The 17,377-nt window shown below is 42.2% G+C and overlaps 1 pseudogene; it reads right to left on the bottom strand.

Annotated features, from left to right (window-relative positions):
- LOC109220650 lies at positions 10,105–15,636 on the bottom strand (annotated as a pseudogene).

Raw genomic sequence — 17,377 nt, 5'->3', positions numbered from 1 at the left:
TCATTCCTAACCAATTTTTAACTTCCAACAACATATGTATGATCACCCATTCATACCCAACCAACAATTTATATCAAATAATCACCCTTTCAATCTCTACAATAATATGTATTTATATTGGGAACTTATGGCTTCTCATCACTACACCAAGAGTTCCAACACTTAATTCATACTCATATTCCCATAATATATCCATATATGTAAGTCTAAGGGTAAAAGATTACCTCTTGTAGGCCAAATCTTGAAAGACAACTTTTGGGATGTTCTTGAGATTTTGAAGAAATCCTATGAAATCCAATCAAAACCCTGTTTTAACTAGTGATTGAGAGGTGAAATCACCATGAAAACACACTTAAAAACTCACCTTAGGTGTATGATTGGATACCTTGGTCGGATTGGGGATGGAGAGGATGCCCTAGGCTTGAGAAATGACTTAAATCCTCTCATTTCCCGTCCTTAGGTGTATTTAGAGGTCTGCTACTAGTGCGCCCGCGCTAAGGCCGCGCTAAGGAGGCAGAATACTTCCCAATATGCGGCCGCGCTTCGACACCTGCCCAGTAAAATAGTCGTAACTTTCTGTATACACCTCCAAATGACGAACGGTTTGGTGTGTTGGAAACTAGACTCAAAGAGCTTTAATTTGATAGGTTGTGCATCCCACAACTCTTTATATACACGTAGATATGCTCGTCCAAAGTGAGGTCTTGTGCGTATTCATTTGAAATCTTAGCCTATTATGAAATTTTCCAACTTGGCTTAGACTTAGGCTTCCCTTTGGACCTCACATCACTTATTACATGACTCATACACTTATTCACCACAACCAATTCATTTGCATCATATTTAAAGCACATAAAATATTACAATTAGTCTACCTGGCACCCCGAAATCCTATATCGCCTAGCAAAATTTTCCGGGGCCTTACATTCTCCCCCGCTTAGGATCATTCGTCCTCGAATGAGAGGTAGAGCCTGACCCAAACACCCAAACACCCAACATAACATATTTCTTTTCTATCCTACCTCAAGTCCCTATTTTGACTAACTCCCAAATTTTTCAGAAATTTCGCCAGGGTTTCCTTTGTAATTAGGCCTATCTACCTGTCAGAGAGCCCCCGAAACATATTTCCAAGTACCATTACACAGTTTCTGTTATCCCTACAACTGGTATACAATTCATTACCTCAACAACTTGTACGTATTCATACACTTTAAACAACTTACACGTAGTTCATTCTCTTTACATCACAAATTGCACATGGTTCAACTAATGTCATTTACTTGCACACAACTGGGTCACTTCAATGAGCCCCATACAATTCAATCACTTTAACATGCCAAAAATGCTTCAATTAATCATTACCAATCAACACTATCATTAATCATTTACCTGCCACATAAGTTTCTCAAAATTTTCATTTACTTCAAGGATTGCACATTACCCAAATAGCAACAACATTTGCAATTTGGCACACATAGGGAAGTTACAACAATAAGGCAATTTGGATAAATGGGGTGCCTTTGCACAAATCTGAACACTACCTCAAATTGCTTAAAGACAATCGTTCGCATGATCACTACTAGACTTGTTCAAACAGATGGGGATATTTTTCTTTCATTTCATTTTCCGCTTTCCAGTGGCTTCCTCGACTCGTTGACTTCGCCATAATACTTTAACTGAAGCAACTTCCTTGTTTCTCAATTTACGGACTTGCCTATCAAGAATAGCAACTGGAATTTCTTCATACGATAACTCTTTATTAACCTCGATAGTCTCAACTGGCACGATGGTGGATGGATCTCCAACCACTTTCTTTAACATAGACATATGAAAATACAAATTTATGAGGAACAACCATGGGGAAACATCATACTCCTAGTGCGACCTAATGGGAAATGCGCTTACGTACCCTTCATTATCAATTCACATAACATCTACATGGGAAATTTTTTGAGAATAACCAGTTCACCCTCCTGAATTCTAAATCTCTACTCGAACACCCATGCTAAACCTTGATGACCTTCGATGATTACATAAGATATGCTATCATAAACTGGCCATAAAACTACCTATCGAACATATGCGATCACACGGGGATTGTCACACCTCCTTTTTTCACTACACCCCCGGAAAGGGGTATAATAAAGGGAGTTATTTCCAACTTGAAGTGACAATCGAAACGGGATTATTTATTCAAGATTCAGAGTCGCCACTTGGGAGATTTATGGTGTCCCAAGTCACCGGTTCAAATCCCGAATCGAGGAAAGATTGACTCTGTATTACAGTCCACGAACCAGAAATCCGGGTAGGGAATTCTGTTAACCCGGGAGAAGGTGTTAGGCACTCCCGAGTTCCGTAGTTCTAGCACGGTCGCTTTGATCATACTTGGCTTATTAAATTATTTAATTACCGATTTAGAACCTATGTGCATTTTCTGCTTTTAATTAGAAAATTATCTTGAAATAGGCTACGCGTACGTATACCCATTTGTTTGGCGCGTCAAAATCATGTCACGCGAACGTGTCTACAATTAATAACGCTTTATTTATTTATTAAGAAAATTTAGTTGAAGTTGCGAGAACGCATACCTCGAGTTATTATTTAGAGAAGAAATTCATAATTATGTTACGCGAACGTATACATAATCACGATAGTATATTAGACGTGCCTAAAGCAAACTACGAATATTTGGTTGTGAATCTAAGGGGGCAGGGCTAGGTGAGGTCTACTGCGTTTCCTATTTCAGAATATGAGCTTGAACAGACGACTTTGCATATACAGAAATGGGGGACTATTCTTCCACTTAGGCCCAACGCGGGCCCTAGATTATTGAGGATAAGCATTAATAATGACGGACCCGCGGTCGAGTCACTAGGCAGGTGAGGATCTTAAATTAGTTCGAAATTTTAATGAGAATTCAACTTCTTTAACGTGAAATTTATCACTGAAATCTTCAAACAACCTTGATTCTACTCAATGGGCCCAAGGTGAGCCCAATTTCGGAGATTTGGAGTCATCACAAGCTGGGCTCAATATTGAGCCCTTGTAATATGCAAAGGGAACTGAAACAACAGAAAATAATCATGGAGCTACCATATATGCCAAGTTATAGAACACCCTTTAATGGATCAATGAATAATCACAGGAAAACTCTAACGATTTCACGACTTGACAACAATCCGAAAGCCAATTTCGAGAAAAGCTATACAGCATATGAATTTAAACATTCGAAGCCTTAGATTACTTGAAGTGCTGATATGCAATTCTTAATCAAGCTACACATGAACAAAACAACAGGGCCTCAACTATGAACCTAAACAACCAGTTCTATAGGCAACAATGAACAATCAATGAACCTCTCAATGACTAAATTGAACTGAATTCACCTTAACATGGACAGCTAACAAACCAACACATTTGAACCCAATTGTCTCCTGGATTCCCCAAAAGTCAATACTAAGGCCCTCACCACAATCAATGGATGTTTTTACTCATTCAGATGCAAAGATGAATATAGAATATACTAGCATGATTTCCAAACCACATTATCATACAATTGCATATGTATTAGCCTTAACTATCATGTACAAGACAACTGCTAGTCAATAATCTAGAGTTCAGCCCAAAACCTCACATTAGTTCAATATTAAAGCACATCAAGGGTCCGGAAAGTTAACATAACAAACACCCTTACATTTAATACAGAAGTAAACAGGAAAAACAAAAGAGAAGAAGCAGAGAAGCAATATTCCTTTCAGTTCTTCATTCATTCAAATTTTCAGACACACATGGACCCTTGTGGTCATTTGTTCTCCATGGTTTATAGATTTACCTGGAAATGAGAAGAGACCAAAAGATAGGGAGTCAGCGATCTAATAACAGTAGAGCAGCAATAGAGATCGGCTTCCAAATTCAGTAGAACAGTAAAATTGGCTTGTGTAGACCAATGAAACAGTAGCCAATCAGCAGGACTTAACCCAAGGCTTTTCAAAATCCAAACTCAGAACATTTCAATTAGAAAGAGTAGGAAAAATATTTCAGTAATTGAAGAAATTTAGAAATCAAAAGAGAATGCAATGAAACAGTGTTTTCTTTTGATTTTAGCCATTTCTCTCTTCTGGAATTTCTATCTCTTAGGTCTATTTTTTTCCTGATTGTTTATCTCCCCCCCAGCTCTCCTTACAAGGCAAGTTTAAAGTGCCTTTATAGGCAAGGAGTTAGGGTAGACCTCAGGTTTTCAATTTTGCACCCTGCCCCTCTTCAATTCTCATTTTTAGCCTAAAAATCCTTCAAATATTGACTTGTTACCCAAGCTAACCTACCAAAAGTCTGAAAGTTGATTAAAACCCCTACCCAAACTTCCTAGAAGCTTCCTATTTCTGTTACACTAAAGATTCCCTAACCACAATACCGTTTAAAGACCCTGAAATTACCTTACAAGCAAACCTGGCACCCCTAACTATCCAAATACTTTGGGCTCCTGCCTCATCAAGATTAAAACAACTAACTGGGCTTCTTACCCTTAGAGGAACAAATTTCAAATTTAGGCAGATAAATTCCCCAATCCAATAAACGACTTCACGTTCTAATTTTAGACCCAAAAACAAAAAACGAAGTAAAAACTGACAAAACTAATCCGAAATCAAACTGAACATCATGCTGAGACGACTCGATCTTAATTACACAAACATAGCAAATTTTTTAAGAAAACAGCAAATAAATAAATAAAAAAAGAAAAGAAGGGAACAGAGGTGACAATGGTGAAAAACGAAGAGTGAGGTAGAGATACCTACATAGGCAGGCGGACGGGGCTTGAAAAACCTCAGGTGGACTTCGATTCGACCCGAAATCGGCATCAATCGAGTGTTCTCATCGAGAACAAACAACCAATGGCGATTTCAGCCCTAACCGTCCTCTGAAACTCGAAGATTTGGGGAATTTTCTTTTTCTTCTCCTCTTTTTAGATCTGGAATTGGCCCGATTTGGTGGGGATTTGGTGAGAGGAGGCGGTGGATTGGGATTCAAAGACGAACAGTGGTTGTGTGGTTAAATTTTGGTGGTGTTTGGGGAGGTCAACCACCTGTAACAATGGCGGAACCCTCAAAGTTGCTAGGGTTGTGAGAGATGAGGGATACAAGAGATAACAGACGAGAAACTGGGTTGTCTCTGAACATTTTGGACATTCTTAAGTGGATATTGAGCCATGCCTTGGACCGTTGGATGAAACGAATTGGAGGGCCCAGATCAATTGGCTTATTTAAACGGGGTCGTTTTGTTTATGGAGAAAACGGACCGGGCAAGGGTGGATTTTTGGGCCGGTTTAACGGGTCTCAGGGGGAAATGAATTGGGCTTTAAGGTTTGAACTGAGACTGGCCCAAATAAAACTGATTCCAAGCTAATTCCTTCTCTCTTTTTTTCCAATTTTCTAATTTCCCTTTTGTTTTTCTTCTTTTGTTTTTTTTTTGTTTCAAAAATTAAACTAAAATCTAAATTAATTCATAAAACCTAATTAACCCTTAAAAAAACTAATTAAACCTAAATGATAATTATCACAGTTAATTAAAAACAAATTAAAAGAAAAGCTACTCAAAGTAAAAGTTAAAATTAAAAGTGCAAATTAAACTATTTTTTGTGATTTTCCTTTTTTATAAAATAACTTTATTACTAATTAATTAACTCCTGAATGCACATGCAACATATTTTTTTTGTATTTTTTCAATAATTAAATGAAAAATAAAAATGCACAGACAAATGCAAACAATTAACAGAAAATACCACAAAAATTCACAAAATTGCAAACAGTGAAAGACATTATTTTATTTTGAATTTATGGGAGTAATTCATATAGGGCAAAAATCATGTGCTCACAGCTGCCCCTCTTTGCTCGGAAACACGAAGAGTTTTCGTGCAAAGATAAAGTGAGCGGATACGAGCGATTTTTGCCCGTTTGAATACTCCTTGGGAAGCATTATTGAAAAATTTGACCGCACCCTGCTTCCGAGGTTGCCTACATATCCTTGGCTAAAAAGGAATCAGGTCAGCGTAATTCATGAATGTTTGGTAGCTGGGACTACCATGAAGCTGTGATTTCACTGTTGTTGCTGCTGCTACTGCTTACTGAACCCCTTTTATTACACCATGACAAAATAAAAAGAAGCTATACTAAACTATGATCTATGAATTACAAAACCTATCTATCTCTTCAAACTTGATCTTGCAGCTTTTGTTGCCATGCCGACTTGTATTCTTCCGGTGAAATTCCTCTGTTGTCGATTTGAATTATAATCTGAGATATTTTCCTTTTCTTCAGGTGGATGTCTGACTGCCAACTTGAACTACACTTTGAGATGCTTTCCTTTTCTCCAGGTGGACACCTGACTACTGAACTCGAATTGTATTCCCTTGCTCTCCAGGCGGGCTCCTGATTACTGAACTTGAATGTATTCCCATGCTCTCCAGGCGTGCTCCTGACTGCTGAACTTGAAATATATTCCCATGCTCTCCAGGCGGGCTCCTGACTGCTAACTTGAAATGTATTCCCTGCTCTCCAGGCGGGCTCTTGACTGCTAAACTTGAAATGTATTCCCTGCCCTCCAGGCGGGCTCCTGACTGCTGACTTGAAATGTATTCCCTGCTCTCCAGGCAGGCTCCTGACTGCTAAACTTGAATGTATTCCCTGCTCTCCAGGTGGGCTCCTGACTGCTGACTTGAAACGTATTCCCTGCTCTCCAAGCGGGTTCCTGACTGCTGACTTGAACCTATTCTCTGCTCTCCAGGCGGGCTCCTGACTGCTGACTTGAAATGTATTCCCTGCTCTCCAGGCGGGCTCCTGACTGCTAAACTTGAATGTATTCCCTGCTCTTCAGGTGGGCTCCTGACTGCTGACTTGAAATGTATTCCCTGCTCTCCAGGCGGGCTCCTGATTGCTGACTTGAAATGTATTCCCTGCTCTCCAGGCGGACTCCTGACTGCTAAACTTAAATGTATTCCCTGCTCTCCAGGTGGGCTCCTGACTGCTTCTTGAATATATTCCCGCTCTCCAGGCGGGCTCCTGACTGCTGACTTGAATGTATTCCCTGCTCTCCAGGCTGGCTCCTGACTGCTGACTTGAATGTATTCCCTGCTCTCCAGGCGGGCTCCTGACTGCTGACTTGAAATGTATTCCCTTGTTCTCCAGGCGAGCTCCTGACTGCTGAATTTGAAATGTATTCCCCGTTCTCCAGGTGGGCTCATGACTGCTGAATTTGAATTGTATTCCCTTGCTCTCTAGGCGGGCTCCTGACTGCTTAACTTGAATGTATTCCCTGCTCTCCAGGCGGGCTCCTGACTGCTGACTTGAAATGTATTCCCTGCTCTCCAGGCAGGCTCCTGACTGCTAAACTTGAATGTATTCCCTGCTCTCCAGGCGGGCTCCTGATTGCTGACTTGAAGTGTATTTCGTGCTCTTCAGGCGGGCTCCTGACTGCTAAACTTGAATGTATTCCCTGCTCTCCAGGCGGGCTCCTGATTGCTGACTTGAAATGTATTCCCTGCTCTCCAGGTGGGCTCCTGACTGCTGACTTGAAATATATTCCCTGTTCTCTAGGTGGGCTCCTGATTTCAACAAAATAAACAAAAACAAAGAAAATTTCTGCCCCAGTTTGGTAGCTGGGCATATATATGAGTGTTAAACTGAATTATGTTACCAAATATCAATAAGAATTTGAAAGCTGAAACTTGAACTGTACTCCCTTGCTCTCCAGGTGGGCGCCTGATTGCTGAAACTTGAATGTATTCCCATGTTTTCCAGGTGGGCTCTTGACTGCTGAACTTGAAATGTATTCCCTGTTCTCCAGGTGGGCTCCTGACTGCTGACTTGAATTGTATTCCCTGTTCTCCAGGTGGGCTCCTGATTGCTGACTTGAATTGTATTCCCTGTTCTCCAGGTGGGCTCCTGATTTCAACAAAATAGACAAAAACAAAGAAAATTTTCTGCCCCAGTTTGGTAGCTGGGTACATAGGTGAGTGTTAAACTGAATCATATTGCCAAATATTACTAAGAATTTGAAGGCTAGGTCCCGTTATCCAGGAGGGTCCTGACAACTCCTAATTAAATGACAGTTTTAAATCGAAATTATATCTTCTAAAGGTGTGACTTCCGCTAAACCTTGTTATCTAAGAGGGTCTTAAACTACATCCCATTATTCAGGAGGGTCCTGAAAATCAAGTATTATTTAAAAGTGACAATTTTACGACCGAATTATACTATCCTACAACAGAACTCTTACGGCTAAATTATATTTCCCTACAACAGATATACGCTAAATCTTGTCATCTAATGGAACTCTTAAAGCTAGGTCCCATTATTCAGGGGGGTCCTGACAACTCCTAATTGAATTATATCTTAAACATGCAAATTTTGAGGCCAACTTATATTCCTTTGGGGTATATTTACGCCAAATTATGCTACTCATGATTGTTTTGAAATTTAAACTAGGTCCCATTTTCCGTGAGGGTCCTCAAAGTTTACGATCAGACCTGTTTGGTGCTTGCTCTTCCCCTACGGAGAGTTCCTCCGAAACAAATGAAATTTCCTGCCCATGTTTCAATCAAAGGAAAATCTTATCAGTTTAAAATGGTGGTTAGTTGATGGCATTCTTGCTGAAGGTTTTTCCGCTGCCATGCTTTATTTTGACATGCTTCCCCTGAACTGGCCCTGAACCGCTTGACTTTCTGACTGACCTCAAACCTCATGACCCTTGATGACCCGAGTGTTCTATACCCAAACCGCTGTTTTACCTCTCTGACCCCTTTCTCTGAACCTTTGCATCTCCCATGAAATTACCAAGTCATTCCACTGATGAAACTTCTGGTGATTCCTTATATCCCACTTTACACCTTGCTATCTTTGGTATGTTCCGGCCACACTGTGCTTTGCAATTTTGGAAGCTGGTAGTGAGCTTTGAAATCCTTTCTATTTTGCTTTGAACAAGACTGATATTGAAACATTTTAGAGAAACAGACCCCAAAAGAAGTGAAATGCAATGACCTTGAGAGTTAAGGATAAAGAAAATCCAAAATCAGACGACTTGCTGAAAAGGAAAAGGAAAAGAGACTTATCTGAGTGGAACAGCTGGCACCAATGATCATGACATGCATTTCGGATTAACCAGCCCAATCTGTCCAACCAATCAACTTTCAGTTGCCATACTTTTGCTGCCCCGGAATTCCATAACCTGATCTCTTCACCCAAACCATAACCTCGTTTATCCTGCGGTGCCCTGAAAGTTTTTCACCCACAGACCTCCCTTATTTGTTCACTTCTCAACTTACTTTCGCCTTAAGGTGCCTGTGAGGGTTTTCACCAATAAGACTCTCTCATTTTGATTATTTTTTCCTGCTTGGACCAGAGTGTTGCCCTTGAAAAGAATCACCTCTACTTGCTTGACTTGGCATCTCTCGAAGATTGATCAGAAGGTCTTTCTTTTGACCGTAACGTGGGCTTTGGGATAGGGTTAGAAAGAAAGGGTATCAAGGCTCAAAACAATTCAGCATGGGTTCGAAAATTACAACTTTCGGAATTAGATTTCTTACAACAACCACAACTTCCGCCCCAGTTTCTTGCTTGGGGACTTTTGGATTTTTATTTTGATGGGACCGAACCGTGAGGCTGCCTACGTATCCTTAAAAGGAATCAGGTCGAACGTAGTTCATGTCATACAAATTACTTTGTTGTTGTGATTTTTCCTTTCTTTTTCTTCCATTTTCTCTTCCTTTTTTTTCCTTTCTTTCTTTTGCCTTTTCTTCTTTTTTTTTTTTCTCTTTTTCCTTTTTCTTTTTCTTTTTCTACTCTTTTTCTTTTCTTCTTCTTTTTCATTTTCATTTTTCTTTTCTCTCTTTTCCTTTACTTATCCTTTACGCTTGCGTTTCTGAACTTTACTTATCCTTTATGCTTGCGTTTCTGAACTTTGCTACTGATTCCAAAAGAGGGGTATGAAAGAAAATAAATAAGGCTCAAAGGGGTAACAAAGGATAAAGTGTTTAGATAGCAGAACAAAATGCCTTCGTCATTCCAATCTCCAAAACATGCCGAGTACAAACAAATGCAATTAGACCAAAGAAAATCATACATAATATCTCTTGACCGCATCAGAATTGATGGCCATTTCTACACACTTGCCTTCTATGTCTGTTAAATACAAAGCACCATTGGACAACACTCTCGTCACGATGAACGGCCCATGCCAATTTGGGGCGAACTTGCCTTTGGCCTCAGCCTGATGTGGAAGGATACGTCTCAACACTTGCTGACCCACTTCGAACTTTCGTGGACGCACCTTCTTATTATATGCTCTTGCCATTCTCTGTTGATACAATTGGCCATGACACACTGCTGCCAATCTTTTCTCATCGATCAAACTTAATTGCTCTAGGCGGGTTTTGACCCATTCATCGTCATCAATTTCGGCTTCTGCAACAATCCGAAGGGATGGGATTTCCACTTCTGTGGGTATCACTGCTTCGGTACCATACACCAACAAATAAGGACTCGCCCCTACTGAAGTACGAACAGTAGTGCGATATCCTATCAATGCAAAAGGCAACTTTTCATGCCACTGTCTAGAGCCCTCCACCATTTTCCGGAGTATCTTCTTTATATTCTTGTTGGCCGCCTCAACTGCTCCGTTTGCCTTGGGGCGGTAAGGGGTGTAATTACGATGTGTAATCCTGAACTGCTGACATACCTCTTTCATCAGGTGACTATTGAGATTAACCCCATTGTCTGTAATGATCACCTTTGGTATCCCAAACCGACAAATGATATTTGAGTGCACAAAATCAACCATCGCTTTCTTGGTTACAGACTTGAATGTTTTGGCCTCAACCCACTTGGTGAAATAGTCAATGGCCACCAGAATAAACCTGTGCCCATTTGATGCTGCTGGCTCAATTGGCCCAATGACATCCATGCCCACGCAACGACAGGCCACGGTGCAGACATTGTGTGCAATTCCAATGGTGGAGAGTGAATCAAATCTCCATGCACTTGACACTGATGACTTTTGCGCACGAAACTGATACGATCTCGCTCCATAGTAAGCCAATAATAACCCGCTCGGAGAATCTTCTTTGCTAACACGTACCCACTCATATGTGGTCCACAAACTCTTGAATGTACTTCGGTCATAATATTTGTGGCCTGTTTAGCATCTATGCATCTCAACAGCCTAAGATTTGGAGTTCTTTTGTACAATACCCCTCCATTGAAGAAAAATCCACTTGCCAACCGTCGAATTGTTCTCTTTTGATCACCTGTGGCATGTACTGGATACACCCCCATCTTGAGATATTCTCTGATATCGTGGAACCACGGCTCACCATCAAGTTCTTCTTCCACTACATTACAGTAAGCGTGCTGATCGCGGACCTGAATCTGCAAAGGGTCCACATAAGCCTTATCTGGATGATGCAACATTGACGCCAAAGTATCCAAAGCATCGGCAACCTCATTGTGAATCCTGGAATATGCCTAAACTCTATGGATTGAAACTGTTGACAAAGATCATGCAAACATTGTGGGTACGGTATAAGCTTCAAATCTCGTGTTTCCCATTCCCCTTGAATCTAATGTACCAGAAGGTCCGATGCAACATTGACGCCAAAGTATCCAAAGCATCGGCAACCTCATTGTGAATCCTGGAATATGCCTGAACTCTATGGATTGAAACTGTTGACAAAGATCATGCAAACATTGTGGGTACGGTATAAGCTTCAAATCTCGTGTTTCCCATTCCCCTTGAATCTGATGTACCAGAAGGTCCGAGTCCCCCATGACCAAGACTTCCTGGACACCCATGTCTACAGCCAACCTCAAACCCAAGATACATGCCTCATACTCAGCCATGTTGTTAGTACAGTAGAAATGAAGCTGTAACAGGGTAATGTTGCGTTGTTTCAGAAATATGTACCGCTCCTATCCCAATGCCTTTCATGTTGGCAGCCCCATCAAAGAACAGTTTCCATCCTGGCCTTTCGACCTGTTCCAACTCATCCACATGCATTAACTCTTCATCAGGGAAGTAAGTTTTCAAAGGCTCAAATTCCTCATCTACTAAATTCTCGGCCAAATGGTCGGCCAATGCCTGAGCTTTTATCGCAGTCCGGGTCACATAGACAATGTCAAATTCAGTGAGCAAGATCTGCCACTATGTGAGCCTCCTTGTGGGCGTAGGCTTCTGAAAGATATACTTTAATGGGTCCAACCGAGAGATGAGGTAAGTGGTATAAGATGACAGGTAATGTTTCAACTTCTGTGCTACCCAAGTTAGGGCGCAACATGTCCTCTCAAGCTGAGTGTACTTAACCTCGTAAGATGTGAACTTCTTGCTGAGATAGTATATTGCCTGCTCTTTCCTGCTAGTGATGTCATGCTGACCCAACACACAACCAAACTAATTGTCCAAAACCGTCAAATACAGAATCAAAGGCCTCCCTGGCTCTGGCGGGACTAACACCGGTGGGTTTGACAAATACCCCTTTATCTTATCAAATGCTTCTTGACACTCGTCTGTCCACTTGACCGCAGCATCCTTCTTTAACAGCTTGAAGATAGGCTCACACGTTGTCGTAAGCTGAGCAATAAACCTGCTGATGTAATTCAACCTCCCCAACAAACTCATTACCTCAGGTGGAAATTCTTGTATAGCTTTGATTTTTAATGGGTCCAACTCAATACCTCGACGGCTGACTATGAACCCCAACAATTTTCCAGATGGAACACCGAAAGCGCATTTTGCAGGGTTGAGCTTAAGATTGTACCTGCGAAGCCTTTGGAAAAACTTTCTCAGATCCCTGACGTGGTCAGACTGCTTCCTGAATTTTACAATTACATCATCCACATAAACCTCCATCTCCCTGTGTATCATGTCGTGGAATATGGTTGTCATTGCCCTCATGTAGGTTGCCCCAGCATTTTTCAAACCGAATGGCATGACCCGATAGCAGTACGTTCCTCATAGCGTGATGAATGCCGTCTTTTCTGCATCTTCCTCATCCATTAAGATCTGGTGATAACCCGCGTAACAATCCACAAAAGAGCCAATCTCATGTTTGGCACAATTATCAATCAATATGTGGATTTGGCTGTGGGAAGTTATCCTTCGGACTCGCCTTGTTGAGATCACGGTAATCGACACACACCCTAGTCTTGCCATCCTTTTTTGGAACAGGCACAACGTTGGCTAACCAGGTGGGATATCGCGTGACCCGAATGACTTTTGCGTCAAACTGCTTGGTGACCTCTTCTTTGATCTTCACACTCATATCAGTTTTAAATTTCCTCAACTTCTGCTTGACAGGGGGAAATGCCGGGTCAGTGGGCAATTTGTGAACCACCAAGTCGGTGCTTAGACCTGGCATGTCGTCATATGACCATGCAAAAACATCTTTGTACTCAAAAGTTCTTTAATTATCTCCTCTCTGAGCTATGGTTCAAGATGGACACTTATTTTAGTTTCCCGTACATTATCTTGATCCCCTAAGTTGATTGCTTCTGTATCATTCAGGTTAGGTTTGGGTTTTTCTTCATAATGGCTTAATTCTTTACTGATCTCTTCAAAAGCCTCATCATCATCATATTCCACTTCATCATCACATTCAATTTCTTGTATTATTATTTCAGAATTAGATTGGCATTTAAGACTGGGCCGGAGATTCCTCATGCATGTCATGTCACTGAAACCAGCATAAAAAGGACTGTACAAGAAAGAAAAAACAAAAATAAAAACTATCAGGAATAAAAAAGAAGGGAAATTGCATTTCATTGAAATTTAAAGATAACAAGGTTTGACTCATCCAAAGGACGGAACATAGAATCTGAATTACAACCCTGGAAATAATCCAGATTAAACTGAAAGAAAAATCAAAGCTGACTACCAAGACTCCCTCCGAGTAGGAAGAGGAGTAGCTTCCCAATTGTTGATCTTTGCACTGGGCCCCACAAATTGCGCGTCCGCCTTGCTCGATCCCTCTCCAGCTTCCACCATATTCACCTCGTCGAACAAATTTTCAAACCTGTCAAGCAACTCCTTATCAGGACCAACCACAGAACCGGGTATTGTTGCTACTGGGCGCTTCTTAATACCAGGCCTGACAAAGAATCGGGAGAGACGTGGGACAGGTTTTGGAAGAACCCATTCTCTCTGTTTCAACTTTCTGGCTCGCCTTATGTCTGCAGCTGTAGGCTTGAACCCCAGACCAAAAGTATCTAAGTTCTTGGGGAGAGACACCGGCTGTACGATACCTTGCAGAGACGCACCCAAACCCTTGCCAGGTACGAAACCATTCTTCAACATCTCAGAAGCCACCATGACTGATGCGGCTGCTACCTTCGGAATTGGAACACACTCCCCTTCTGGGATCTTTTCAACCGATACTGTATCAAAAACCTGATAGACCCACGGCCCCTTGTCGTCTTCAACTTCGATGAAGGGTATAATGGCATCATTCTGGGCACACAAACCATCCTCGCCGTGCACTACAATTTCCTGTCTGTCCCATTCAAATTTGACCATCTGGTGCAGGGTAGACGGCACTGCCTTGGCGGCATGAATCCAGGGTCGGCCTAACAAAAGATTGTAAGAAACCGCCACATTGAGCACCTGGAATTCCATAGTAAATTCAACTGGCCCAATTTTCAGCTCTAGCACTATGTCCCCGACTGAATCTTTCCCTCCACCGTCAAACCCCCGAACGCAAATACTGTTTTTGTGAATTCTTTCGTTGTCCACTTTCAATTTGTCCAGGGTGGAGAGAGGGCAAATGTTTGCGCTGGACCCATTATCAATCAGTACCCGGGTAACCACGGAATCTTCGTACTTCACCGTAAGACAAAGGGCTATATTATGCTCAGTACCCTCCATGGGCAATTCATCATCAGAAAAAGTGACTCTGTTTACCTCAAAAATCTTGTTTGCTATCGTTTCCAGATGGTTTACAGAGATCTTGTCAGGAACGTGGGCCTCGTTCAAGATTTTCATCAACGCCCGGCGGTGCTCGTCCGAATGGATTAACAATGAGAGCAATGAAATCTGGGCAGGGGTCTTCCTCAACTGCTCTACAATAGAATAGTCCTGCATTTTCATCTTCCTCAAGAACTCCTCTGCCTCTTCTTCGGTCACAGCTTTCTTCATTAACACTGGGTTATCTTTGGCGGTTTTGGCTTTTCTTAACTCCTCAGGGGCAAAGCATCTCCCCGAGCGGGTCAGACCATGGGTTTCACAGACATCTTCTTTAACCTCTTCCCCTTTGTAAATCATTGTCATTCGGCCATAATTCCAAGGGATGAACTTGCTGTTGACTATTGGTAACTGAGTCACTGGTTTGATAATAACAGGCTCTGTGCGAGCACCCTCCACGACTACAACAGGCTTGTTTGCTGCCCCTGGTACTACCACTTTTGCTTTTCCTTTTTCACTGCAACCCCGCTTGAAGACTCCTTCTGAACTACCACAACTGGTTTACTGTCTGTCTCTTTCAACTTGATCAAAGACTTCCCACTGGTTGACTTGTCACTCGGCCTGACTTCACAGGACCTGATCATCATTACAGTCTGTTGGCTTCTTAGGCTCTCCTCCTTTATGCACTATCTCAATCATATTGGTCTCATGATGGGCCGGCAACGGATTCTAGTTAATATTAGGAGCTTCCGGGGCTTGAACCTCGATCTGATGGGTATCAATGAGCTCTTGAATAGCTGTTTTCAGCTTCCAGCATTTCTCTGTGTCATGCCCTGGAGCCCCTAAACAATATTCACAACTCACCGAGTGGTCAAGATTTCTCAGAGGGGGATTTGGCAGCTTAGGCTCAATCGGATTCAACATACCCAACTGTCTCAACCTGTGGAATAGACTAGTATATGATTCTCCCAGTGGGGTGAAAGTCTTCTGCTTCTGCAACCTCTCATTCTTGAAGGCTTGATTTGGTCGGAAACCTGCTCCAGGGGGATTTCTGTAGGCTCTAGGGGTGGATAGGTATTTTGTGGAGATGGGTAGGTATTATGTGGGGTTGGCGCACGCCATTGTGCGTGGGCGGGAGGTTGAGTATATGTCTGAGCATGATGGACAGAGAAGTGGGGATCTGGCGGTGGGTAGTAGTATTGTGGTGGGCTATATGGAGTGTGGGGGTAAGGCTGGTGGTGGGGTCGAGGCTGGTTATAGTAAGGTGATGGGCCCCTGGACCAAGCTCTTGACACAATCGTTGCAACGTCCTCTTTCTTCTTCTTTCCCAGTACACCTCCAGTGCCGCTTTGAATGGCCTGGGTGGTCGCCTTGATTGCTGAATAACTCATGATTTTGTTAGATTTGAGTCCTTCCTCTACCATGCTTCCCATTTTTACCACTTCATTAAAGGATTTCCCTACTGCTGACACCAAGTGATCGAAATAAGTGGGCTCTAAGGCCTGCAAGAAGTAATCAACCATTTCACTCTCTTTCATCGGAGGGTCAACCCTTGCTGCTTGCTCTCTCCAACGGAAGCCATATTCTCTGAAACTCTCCCCAGGCTTTTTCTCAATTTTCGTCAATGACAGACGGTCTGGAACAATTTCAAGATTATACTGAAAATGGCATGCGAAGGCTTGGGCCAGATCGTCCCATGTGTACCACCGACCATGATCTTGTCGGGTGTACCATTCCAAAGCTGAGCCACTTAAACTTTGACTGAAATACGCCATCAGTAATTCATCTCTCCCGCCTGCTCCTCCCATCTTGCTACAAAAACCTCTCAGGTGTGCCATTGGATCACCATGCCCGTCATATAAATCAAACTTGGGCATCTTAAACCCAGCTGGTAATTGAACATCTGGGAACAGACATAAGTCTTTATACGCCACACTTACTTGACCACCTAGCCCCTGCATATTCCTGAAAGATTGCTCCAAGCTCTTGACTTTCCTAATCGTCTCCTCCTGCTCAGAATTCTTAGGAGGCTTTTCAGTTTCGGTCGGGAGATCAAAATGAGGAGTGTAAGAATATGGTTCTGGAGCTTTGAAAGTAGGCTCTGGGGGGTAATATTGGTTGTCACGAGTCTGAAACAGAGGCTAACTGGAAGATCGGTGTAATGCAGCAGGTGGAGGTGCCACAAAAATAGGAGTGACTGGTGGAGGAGGGTATGGGACTTGTTTGGGTAGTGGAGCTTGTGAGGTATGGGAAGTGGTGCCGTGGCATTGTTGGTAGAGGGAAATGCTGGAGATGAATTCACAGTGTCACACCTCCTTTTTCACTACACCCGCAAAGACGTAAAGGAGTTTTTCCAGTTAAAGGACAATCGAACGGGATTTGTTTATTAAAGATTCAGAGTCGCCACTTGGGAGATTAATGGTGTCCCAAGTCACCGGTT

This window comes from Nicotiana attenuata, chromosome 2, assembly GCF_001879085.1.
Source record: "Nicotiana attenuata strain UT chromosome 2, NIATTr2, whole genome shotgun sequence".
NCBI lineage: Eukaryota > Viridiplantae > Streptophyta > Magnoliopsida > Solanales > Solanaceae > Nicotiana > Nicotiana attenuata.
This window is presented reverse-complemented; position numbering and strand designations above follow the sequence as displayed.